Source organism: Phodopus roborovskii, unplaced genomic scaffold (genome assembly GCF_943737965.1).
Source record: "Phodopus roborovskii unplaced genomic scaffold, PHOROB, whole genome shotgun sequence".
Lineage (NCBI taxonomy): Eukaryota > Metazoa > Chordata > Mammalia > Rodentia > Cricetidae > Phodopus > Phodopus roborovskii.
Window position 1 is genome coordinate 14,071,495 of NW_026126447.1, and position 12,896 is coordinate 14,084,390.

The window sequence follows — 12,896 nt, forward strand, 5'->3', positions numbered from 1 at the left end:
TGTGTTCTCTGCCTTACAGAAGCTTCTAAGTTTGAGAAGTCCCATTTATTAATTGTTGATCTCAGTGTCTGTGCTCATGGAGTTATGTTCTGGAAGCGGTCTACTATACCAATTTGTTCAAAGATACCTTCTACTTTCTCTTCTAAGAAGTTCAGTGTGGCTGAATTGATTTTGAGGTCTTTGATCCATTTGGACTTGAGTTATGTGCATGGTGACAAATTTGGATCTCTTGCAGTCTTCTACACACCATTGTCCAGTTGTGGCAGCACCATTTGTTGAAGATCCTATCCTCATCCCATTGTATTCCTTTAGGTGTTCTGTCAAAAATCAGGTGTTCATAGGTGTGTGAGTTTATATCAGGATTTTCAATTCGATTCCATTGGCTACCTGTCTATTTTTTTGCCAATACCAGGCTGTTTTCAGAACCATACCTCTGTAGTAGAGCTTAAAGTCAGGGATGGTGATGCCTCCTGAAGTTTCCTTATAGTAAGGGCTGTTTTGGCTATCCTGTGTCATTTGTTTTCCCATATAAAGTTGACCATTATCCTTTCAAGGTCAGTGAAGAATTGTGCTGAGGTTTTAATGGGGATTGCATTGTATCTGTAGATTGCTTTTGGCAAGATTGCCATTTTCAATACATTTATCCTACCTATCAAAGAGCATAGGAGATCTTTCCAATTTCTGGTATCATCTTTAGTTTCTTTCTTTAGAGCCACAAAGTTCTTATTATATAGGTCTTTCTCATGTTTGGTAAGGGTTACCCAAAGATACTTTATGTTGTTTGTAAGTATTGTAAATGGTGATATATCTCTGATATCTTTCTCAGCCTTTCTCAGGGCTACTGATTTTTTTTTTTTTTTTGAGTTTATCTTGTATCATGCTAGATTGCAGAAGGTGTTTATCAGCTGTAGGAGTTTGCTGGTAGAGATTATCGGGTCACTTATCTAAAATATTTTATCATCTCTAAGTAGAGACAGTTTGATTTCTTCCTTTCCAATTTTGATTCCTTTGATCTCTTTTTGTTGTCTTATAGCTTTAACTAGAACTTCAAGTACAATGTGGAAGAGAGATGCAGAGAGAGGGCAGCCTTGTCTTGTTTGCCAATATTTTTTTGAATACTTTTACATTGATGTTCATCAGGGATATTGGATTCTAGTTTTCTTTCTTAGTTGTGCCTTTGTGTGGCTTGGGTTCCAAGATTATTGTGGCCTTATAGAAAGAGTTTGTCAATGAACCTTCTGTTTCTATTGTGTGGAACAATTTGAGGAGTTTTGGTATAAGTTCTTCCTTGAATTCTGCACTGAATCCATCTGGCCCTGGGCTTTTTACGGTTGGAAGGCTTTCGATGACTGCTTCTATTTCACTGTGGGTTATAGGTCTATTTAAGTTGTTTGTCTGTTCTTCATTTAATTTTGGTAAGTGATAATTATCCAGAAATTTGTCCATTTTCTTTGAATTTTCAGTTTTTGTGGGATGCATGTTTTCAATGTATGACCTTAAAATTGTCTGGTTTTCCTTTGTGTCCATTGTTATGTTATCCTTCTCGTTTGTGATTTTGTTAATTTGCATGTTCTCTCTCTGCTTTTTTGTTAGTTTGGATAAACGTTTGTCTATCATGTTGATTTTCTCAAAAAAACAGCTCTTTGTTGCATTGATTTTTTTATGGTTTTCCTGGTTTCTATTTTGTTGATTTCAGCCTTAAGTTGATTATTTCCGGGCGTCTACTCCTCCTGGGTGAGTTTGCTTCTTTTTGTTCTAAATTATTCAGTTGTGCTGGTAATTCTCTTATGTGACTATCCTCTGTTTTCTTCATATGGGCACTTAGTTCAATGAACTTCCCTTGTAACACTGCTTTCAAGGTGTTCCATAAGTTCGGGTATATTGTGTCCCTATTCTCATTGAATTTTTGAAAGTCCTTAATTCCATTCTTTATTTCTTCTTTGACTCAGGTGTAGTGCAATTGCACGTTGTTCAGTTTCCATGAGTTTGTAGATTTGTGTTTTCTGAGATTTGTGTTGTTGTTGAATTCCATTTTAAAGCATGGTGATCTGATTCCTATTCTCTTGCATCTGTTAAGGTTTGTTATGCCACCTAGTACATGGTCGATTTTAGAGAAGATTCCATGTAGAGCAGGGTAGAAGCTATATTTTTTTTGTTTTGTTTTTTGATAGAATGTTCTATAGATGTCTGTTAAACCCAATTGAGACATAACTTCTGTTAGTTCTTTTGTTTCTTTGTTGAGTTTCTGATTGGTGGTCCTGTGTAATAGTGAGAGTGGTGTGTTGAAGTCTCCCACTATAAGTGTGTGAGGTTTTATGTGAGGTTTGAGTTTTAGTAGTGTTTCTTTTAAAAATGTGGGTGAGTTTGCATTTGGGGCATAGATGTTCTGAATTAAGATTTTGTGTTGATGTATTTCTCCTGCGATGAATACCAAATGACAGTCTTCATCTCTTTTGATTAATTTTTGATTGAAGTCTAACTTTTTACATATTAGTATAGCCATGCCTGCTTGCTTCTTGGGTCCATTTGATTGGAAAATCTTTTCCCAACCCTTTACTCTGAGGTAATGTCTGTCTTTGAAGCTAGATGTGTTTCTTGTATGCCGCAGAAGGATGGATTCTGTCTTTGTATCAATTCTGTTAGTCTGTGTCTTTTTATAGGTGAGTTAAGGCCATTAATTTTGAGGGTGAGTAAGGACGATTGATTGTTGATGTTGTTTGTTTTAGATTTGTTGTTGGCAGTGGTATTGTAAATATATTTTTCCTGCTTTACCCATGGTTCCTGGTGTAGTGAGATTATCTGTTGCCTACATCTTTGTGGGCATATTTAATTTCCTTGGGTTAGAGTTTTCCTTCCAAAACTTTCTGTAGGGCTGGATTTGTAGATACATATTGGGAAAATCTGGTTTTGTCATTAAATATCTTGTTTTCTCCATCTATAGTGATTTAGAGTTTTGCTGGATATAGTAGCCTGGGCTGGCGCCCGTGGTCTCTTAATACTTGTAGAACATCTATATAGGACCTTCTGGCCTTGAGGGTTTCCATGGAGAAGTCAGGTGTAATTTTGATAGGTCTGCCTGTATAGGTTACATGTCCTTTTTCCTTAGCTGCTCTTAATATTCTTTCTTTATTTGTATGTTAGTCGTTTGGATTATTATATGTCAAGGGATATTTTTTTTTGGTCCAGCCTATTTGGTGTTCAGTATGCATCTTTTACTTTCATGGACATGTCCTTCTTCAGATTGGGAAAGTTTTCCTCGATGATTTTGTTGAATATGTTTTCGGCACCTTTGAGCTGGGTTTCCTCACTTTCTTCTATGCCTATTATTCTTAGGTTTGGCCTTTTCACGGTGTCCCACATTTCCTAGATGTTTTGTGTTAAGGATTTGTTGGATTTACGATTTTCTTTGGTTGATGAATCTATTTCCTCTAGTTTATCTTCCACACCTGAGATTCTGTCTTCCATAGCTTCAATTCTCTTGGTTATTCTTTTATCGGTAGTTCCTGATGGTTTGCCCAATTTTTCTATTTCCAGCATTCCTTTGGTTTGTGTTGCCTTTATTTTCTCTATTTCTGTTTTCAAGTCTTGAACTGTTTCCTTCACCTGCTTTATTGTTTTTTTCTTTGCTTTCTGTACTTTCTTTACTTTCCTTAAGGAATTTGTTCATTTCTTCCACTTTTTTGTTTGTTTTTTCTTCCATTTCTTTAAGGGATTTTCTCACATCTTCATTGAGGGCCTCTATCATTGTTATGTTGATAATTTTTAAGTCTTTCCCTTCTGCTTCATTTGCTTTTTGTGTTCTGGTCTAATTTGTGTAGATTCCCTAGATTCTGGTAGTGCCATGCTTGTCTTTCTGTTGTTAGGTGTTTCCTTGTATTTCCATCTTTCCATAGCCTCTTCCAGTAGGTGTTGGTGTGGTCTCTCCCTCTGTCTATGATACTTCCCCAGTAGGCTTAGGTGGGTCAGAGATTCAATATCTGTAGCTCTGGGTGGTCCAAGCTCTCTAGCAGGTCTCTCCACAGGCAAGGGCCTGGCGATGGAGGTCAGCAATCAGGCTCCAGCAGAAGACTGGCAATGGGTGTCAAAGTTCACAAAGGCTGGGAATCAGGATGTTCCTTGTGCCTATAGGCAGATCTAGCCTGGGCCTTACATCTTTAGTAGCTAAGGCCTCTTTAGTAGAGTCCCTGAGATGGGGGCCAAGGATCCCGCAGGCAGGAACTCAGAGTGGTCCAGCAGAGATAGTTGGTTCTCTGGAAGGAGCCTGGAACTCCAGTAGAGGATTGGCAGTGGGTGTCAAAGACCAGGCAGGTGGAAATTACAGGTGGTCCCACTTAGATAGGCAGGTCTCCTCTGTTCAGAGCTCCTCCTGAAGGTTCCTGAAAGGTGTCTGGATTGTTGGCTCCACCCTCTGTCCCAGTGGATCAACCAGAGCAGTGGTACAGTGGGCGAGGTAGGGCACATTGTAGGGGGATAGTAGGGGGTATATCATAGCTTCAAGAGCACTCTTGATGGGGACAGGACACAGGGGAAGGGGGGATCTGGGGCAACCCAGGGAACTCTGGGGGAAGGGTGTATAGGACAGTCCACCTGAATTGGTCGCAGACTCACCTATAGCCAAGGCCTGTTGATAAGGGTCAAAGGCTGGGCTGATACTCAGGATGTTTCTGCACTGATGGGCAGATCTAGCTGGGACCTGACACTCTCCAGCAGAGGCGTCTTTAGCAGTGGTCCTGAAATGGAAGGTCAAGGATCCTGCTGGTAGGAACTCAGAGTGGTCCTGCAAAGATAGGTGGATCTCTGGGAGTGGCCCAGAACTCCAGTAGAGGACAGGTGGAAATTATTGGTGGTCCCGTGTGAATAGGCAGGTCTCTTGTGTTCAGACCTGCTCCTGGAAGTTCCCTGAAGGTGTCTGGATTGTTGGCTCCACCCTCTGTCCACTGCTCCCAGAAGGAAATATTTTAAGAAACTTTCTGTATAGTTTTATGTGTATGGAAATGTGTTAAAGAGTAGTGAATTTCTCAAATTAAGCAAAATACCTGGCAGAGAATAAAATCATAATAATTTATTTTTAATTTGAAGTCCACATATAAACATTACTGTAAACTCTGTGCAACTTGTTACTTTGCAAAGGTGATATAATTTAAAAAAAAAATGTGTCAACATATTGTATCTAATCTTGCAGTAAATAATCTTTAAACATCTATGTGGTGGAGAGGAGCTTGTTTCTTTGTAAAATCTTCGTTAGCGTGTCAAGAAATGAGGTTCAGGAGATCCAAAATTCTAAATAATTAATCCTCATGATCCAGTGGATGCAAATGTCAAATCAATAAGTATGTAGCAAATGCCTAATTTTACCAAGTGAGATGGTATGGATTTACAATGAAGTATGGTGATGTACACACTTGGAGATATATTTCTGAAAAGTTTTGTGACAAAATTATAGTGAAATTTTCTTTATTTTAAAAAGTATATAATATCACTAAGTCAGAAAAAGTATTTTTTTAACCTGAAATAGAAAATAGTATTTTGTTTGCATTTTGCTTTAAAAATAAATATAAGCCAGAACATTGACTCCATTATATAAAGAAAATGACAACCAGTTCATGCTATTTGAGTTCCAGGGGTAATCAATAGGTGCATAGAATAGAAACATCTGTCTGTATATGTAAACTGTTATTTTTCAGGGACATAAATCATAAAATGGAAGCTTGACAACATTTCCACATTGATTCTGATATTACGTTATGAGTTAGCTAACTCCACATTTATCAAATAAGGACTCAACTAATGTTATTCACTATGCTGAAAATTACATGTATGCTAACATTTTGAAACATAAAGGTAGGTATTTTTGTTGCAATATCAGTTATCTTTAAACGATTACATGTTAAATGTTTGGTATATAAATAATCTCAATTTTCCTTTAAGAGTAAATGCACAAAGTTAAAATGCATTGAGGCACATTACTGTCAGCTTTTTGTGACATAGTTTTAAAGTTACATAAAGTATGCTGAAGCTTTTTAGCGATTTCACCAAACCTGCAGTCACCAATCACTTTGGATTCCATAAAGCCCAGAGCCTTCCTGTACTGTTCACACCCTAGATAAGGGTAACTGTCAGCAGTAGTGAGCTGTAGACTATGAATGAACAGCTCTTGGGAGTCAACAAGAATTAACCTCCTAGAGACTACCTTGCAAAACCAGACATGAGGCCATGGTCACCCAGCTCACACACTGAGAATGACTACTTAATTAGAAAATCTCAGATCTACCAATTCTTCCTCTGTTTAAACCTTAATATCATATAAGCACTCAAAAAACAAATGGCATCAATAGACACCCCTTGTTTTTCTTAAACATACTGTACATTTATCATATTTCCCTGCATTTCACTATTGTTTGTCTCTAATTGGTTTGTTGAGCCCCAGACTTCAGGGTCTGTTAGAGCTGACTATCTGATGTATGTATGTATGTATGTATGTATGTATGTATGTATGTATGTATATGTTGCATTGTGAACCATATGTGAAATTTGAATTTGCCAAAAGGACAGAAAATTAAACCTAGTTAAAAATGTGACAGGGAATTTGTGAAACCATTCCTCTTCAGCCCATAACTAAGATTTATCAAGTAAATACTACAAAGCCCTGTTAGACATATTTTATTTTTATCTAATATATTATTTAATTTTATGTTAAGAAGCTTGGTGTTTATTATTTGAAAGTATATAAAAAGAGACTGTTCTAATTATGGTATCCCTTAGCATGCCAGAACTGAAAAACAATTACAAAATGCTATCATGAAAATTATAACTGGAATCAAAATGAGAAAAAAAAAGGCCGTACAATGATATAAATAAATATTAAAGTGTTCCACTATATAAACAAAGAGAGACACCATCAAGCCATCAGATTTCATCTACTTATTACTATCAATCATTAAATTTGAATTGGATTACTAGTAACTTTTTTACTTTAAAAAGTATTATTTTCTTTCCACTTCTATATACAACAAAGGTTATGGTACTAGAACTGCCCTGCTCTTATTAGAAACTAGACAATTGTATAAGCTGTATGAGACAATATTTAGGCAGTAACAATAGGCAGCAACATAAGCTTAGTTTATCTGGCTTCCACAAACTGCTAGTGAAGCCCCTGCCCCAGTGACCTATCCAAACTGCCATTTGTCACCCCACCCCACCTTTGCAAATGCAGACCTCTGGGGCTATAGAAAACATATTGCTCTATAAAGCACGGGCTTGGATGATTTAAAATAATTAGTCTAAAGACTATAAAATGTTTTAAAATGATTGGCCAGCACCACGCGGGCTCTTGATACTATGTGACAATTGATTTGCGATGCACGGGCTTTGTTGTAAACCCTATAAAAGCTGTCTTGATTCTGCACTTAGGTTGATCAGTCCTCTACCCCTGCATGGAGTATGACTGTGGACCACAGTTTGCTCTTGGAATAAAAGACTCTTGCTGTTTGCATCAAGACCACTTCTCCTAAGTGATTTGGGGTGTTGCCTTCCCTGAGCCAGAGCATGAAAGTCCTAGCTTGGAGTGTCTTTCAGTACCAAGAAATCAAAAACAAAACTTAAAATAATATATGGGATAAATTTATTGAGAATTACAGTAAAAATGTAATGGGGAAATACATAAAACTCTCTTGTGAAATTGATTTGAGTGTTTGTTAATGAGTGCTAATAACATATTAGGGCATATCCTTTGACACTATGTGTGAGTCAAATTTGCTGTGGAAGAAAAAAAAAAAAAAAAAAAAAAACATGTTCAATGCTTGTAAGGAATACGTTTTTTTCGGCCGCCACCTGGTCTTGTCCCACCGCTGTAACAGCCCCAAATAACACACAGACACTCTATTTGACATAATGTTGTTAGCCAGGTACTAGTTTCTTATCGGCTAGTTCTGTCTTAATTATTAACCCATTTCTACATATTTCCACGTGGTCTTAATGAGAGCAGAGGAATGGCGGTTCTGTTCTCTCGAGACTCCCCATGCTGACTCCTCCTTACTACTTCCTCTTTCCTCCTTGTCTCCCAGTCCCACCTATCTTATTTTCCTATTGGCCAACAGTGCTTTATTCATTAACCAGCAGTAGAAACATTTAAAGAATGACATCTCCCATCATCTCCTCTTTTCTGTCTAAATAAAAAGAAGGGTTTTAACCTTAACATAGCAAAATATATTACATAACAGTTATCAAGTAAGAATTACAGTTAACAATATTTAGTTCATTAACATTTAGTAAGATTTGAAGAAAATATTTCATCATCTATTTTATCTTGTGAGTCTAAAGTCCTATATGTACATTATCTTTGAATCATAACTAAGGAAAACTATAACCATAACTATTTGTCTTTAACTCCATCAAAGACCACAAAAGGTTAATATATAAACTCTAGAAATGACAGAGACATCTTGCCTTGTCAGTCACCTGAAGTTTTTTTGTAAGCTTTCGTATTTAGCCCATAGGCCATAGTGTGTCTGGCAGATTCTTCAGCAAAGCAGGAAACTTTAAACTGTCTTTTTGTGTTGGCAGTTTGTCAGTCATTTTTCTCTGTGTCCTGCAGACTGTCTGGCAGACACTTCCATGAAGCAGGAACTCTGTAGCAATGTCCATCTTTTATTAGGAGTCACTTTCCTGTGGGTCCTGCATGTCCAGTTTGTACAGCACAAAGTCAAACAGTCCAGACAAGAGCAGTATCTTGTCCAAATGGCTAGTCTTGCTATATTGAAAGCAAACTTCATAACGTGTTTCTTCAATGTCCATCTTCATCTTCCTTTCTGACTCAGGTCGTGTTGCCAGGAGCATTTATGTCTCATTGTTCAAGAAAAACTCTAAACCATTTTTAATGCCATATTCTGTAGGTCTTTGAAAGGTTTGAAGAATGCTTATCTCTCTCAAATACATCTCTGTATATCTAGAAAACCTAACTCACCTATATCACGGGTAAATAAGGATCAGGATAAGCAAATAGGCCGAACAGATGTTTATTCAGGGAGAAATAACTTACAACCTAGACAGATGAACACCAGGAAATTCAACCCGACCCTTTCCTGTCCGAGTCATGCCAGCAAGAGAGAGCATTTCCCGGCTCTCCCTCTGACTTCCTTCCACAGGTCACTTCTGCCCTTGGCTCCACCCCCAGTGGGCTTGTTCAGTGCCAAAGAAGGACTATCTCACTACACACCTAGCTATAAATTTTGACTATTATAGGTAACTATCTAAAATCTGTACTAAATTATTCATTACATTTTTAAAATTTTGAGGTAATTACTTTGATTTTGTCCGTCACCGTATTGTAATGGCTTTGTTTCTAGGAAGTGCAAGCTTCCTAGGGATGATAGCAAGTCTTTTCAAAAAATTATTCCCTAATGTTTCTGTAAACAAATTTCTTTTCATAATGATTTTTACTAAGTTAAAAATTTAGAACAATAAAATTGATGGTTTTATTTTTAACATATAACAAATATAAGTGATAGAAAAATCAAAATGTGAGATGAAATAAATAACTTTGAATAAAGACAGAAGTTATCTTAAAAAACACAGTTAAAACAATACAATTTAAAATTTTAGTGAAGACAAGCATTTGCCAAAAAAAGTATTTCCAAAACAAAGGAAGCTCATTAAATGGTAGCTGGCATCAATGCAAATTAAAAAACAAAAATTCTAGTAGCTACTTCCCAATATTAGTTAACAGTGTAAGATGTAAGATAATTCCAGGTATTAGAATGAATATATGCAATCTATGTGTGCTTGTTTGGCCACCACCACTCCCCAAACACAGTTTGCCCACTCTAAATCATGTCCAAATGTTCCTGGCAGCATGCTAATTAAATTTCAAAAGATAGCTGGGAAACCAGCATAGGACCAACCCAGACCTCCTGAAAATATGTCTGTTAGGAGACCTGGGCAGTCTATGGGGACTCTGGCAGTGGAACCAGGATGTATCTCTAGTGTATAAACAAACTTTGGGAGCCCATTCCTCATGGAAGAGTACTCCCTTATCCTAGAGACATAGAGGAAGACCTAGGCCCTATCCCAAATGACTTGACAAATTTTGATGATCCTTCATGGATGGCCTCAACCTTCTAGAGGAGTGGATGCGGGATGGCATGGGGGTTTGGGGGGGTATGGGAGAATGAGAGGGAGTAGGAACTGGGATGGATATGTGAAATAAAAAAAAACAAACAAAAAAAAGAGTATGTATGTATATCATGAATAGATATAAAATCATTTTCATTGGAATAAATATTTCATCAAAGTAAATGGTTAGGTAGGAAAGAATTCACATTGGTATCTTTATCCAAAATAGTGAAAAACTACAAACAACTCAGTAACTGCTCATAGCTGCTCTGTGTAACTTTGTTCTACAAAGACATATGCTTCATCATGACATGTCTCCATGAAACTTCTTATACATTGATTGAGGTTGTAGTTACATGGCTTTCCACAAATGTTAAAACTCATAAAATTGGACAGAAAATCTACAGTATCCTTTGTAAGCTATTTGCCAATGAAGTAGTGAAGCAAAATTTAAAATCCAAGTTCTAAATATTATGAATTAAACATATAAAATATTAAATAAGATTACTAGGAGAAAAGAAATCAGTCAACATGTTAAAACAATATAGCTATTGTTTATTTTATATGTGCCTTGGAAGGAGACCACAAAGCTTGTCTTGTTTTACTTTATGCTTATGAATACCCTGTTGTGTGCACAAGACTCATAATCATTCACTTCTCTATTCTTAGACTTAATGTTGCTCATCAGATGTAATCATCTTTCCATCACTTGACATTAATACCAAGCTATGAAGGAAGCCTACATGAATTTGGATAGATTTTCCTGTTAATATGACGGTGTGGCTGATACTTTCGATAATGTGATAGAGAAAGCAGATCACATTTTTTTTTCATTACTGCTTTGCTACTTTCTCATAATCTAGTCAGAGCTCCTGTTAGTGATGGAAAACCTTTGGCAACAAAATTTGCAATCGGAGTATTTACACTTGCAGAGAGCTAGCCTGAAAGCATTTAAATGAAATTAATTTCCATCAGCAAGCATGTTGGAGCATTTATCTCTCTTAAATTAAAGTGAAAGTATGTTAAGATTTATTGGAAATTTGCCTTGTAGGGTTAGAAAAGCCAACATGGAAAAGACAATGGGTAATAATAGAATTGAAAACTGGATATCAACGGATTTTCTAGAACCTGCCTTTGTTGATGGAGAGAAATAAATGTATTTGTTGCAGCTTTTATTACTTAATTTGATATAGCAGTTAACTCCCGAAGAACTATTATAAATTACACTAAGTATTTCTAGAATTGGGGCATTTATTTGTTTTATCATTTTAGTTTAATTTAATTATATTAAGTACACTTGAAAAAACATTATTCTCCACTATTGTAGGTTTATAAGTAACATTTACTACATACAATTCTTTTTTTTTTATATACAGCAACTAGGTCTTGATTTATTTTTTCTCTTTTCTCAGACCGCAAAGCAAATTCTTTTATACCCTGTACATTTTTTTTCTCAAAAGGATGAATCCCATTTGTCGACTCAAAGTGAGATAACTGGCAGCTGCTTTCACAGACAACAGTCCTCTTTGGTCAGCTGGGTGAGAAGCAGAGATTATGATCTCAAATATCTCTCTTCTTGTGTTCTTTTTTTTTATTTTGTACACAATTGCTGTCTTCTGAGAATGAACTCCTATTCTTGGTTTAGACAGATCTGTCCTGATCTTTCACACTATTACTATAAAACTGACAGCAAAACATCATCAAGTACCTGCAACACACTAGTTCCCAGATATTCAGCAGGTATCAACTATATTGGGTGCTCTCTGGGTAGGGGAAAAAGCAAATATATTTAGCAGCTTTGATGAAAACTCTCTTTGAGTACCATTTGAACTCATACACATATGTATATTCTACAATTACCACAGCTGTTTCATGAGAAAAAAAAATTCTATTATATTCCAAGAGTCACAACAAGATATTCTAATTGAAATAATATATTTAATTATTAGCATGTGACTTGATCATAAAGTATCTACAGGGAAAATATCTGAATTATAATACAAAAAGCCTTCACTGCATAGTTTTATTTTTATGAATAAGTAAATCCATTTTAGTTGAGACCTGAAAGATATATAGTACAGTTCACTCTAATAATTCACACTACAAATTAATGAAAACTAATCACACAGTATACAGATGTATAGTTTATTTCCAGCAGTGTGTCTACTAAAAAGTGAATTAAATAATAAACACTGAATTAGTGAACAATATTTCATAGTGTATAACACAGAGAATAATTATACTTAGTTCAACTAAACTCCCAAGTTTAAACTTGGAAGCACAGTTGTGCATCGCTATAGGAATTCTCACAGAGACCAAGTAGGACTTCAATAAGAACAACCCAAACCAAACTCCTAGGGTGGCAGTTCTGTCACCAGCAGAACTGCAGTGGTAAAAAGAAACTTCCTAATTTTGGAGCTTTAGGGAGGATTGTAGCCTAGATAAATAAGTACCTTGAATTATCTCATATCATGGACACAATAGATGTTTGATTCTTTGATTTATACAAAGGAAGTTAGCATATCCAGTGTCCTCAGATCTTATTCCCTCAAACTAGAAGGAATTAAGGCAGAGGCATAGGAAGATTGTTCTTCCTGGCCCTCATAAACAGTCAACTCAATTTACATCTTGACTGAAGAATGCTTTTTCAGAACTGGGGGATATGGGTTTCTATAGTTTGTGCATTCTAGTTAAATGTAGTTTAAAGAGTAATAAATATTAATGCATAGAATCTTAGCAGTATTCTTTGGTGGTTAAATGAGAGTGATGGTAGAGGGAGTATGTGC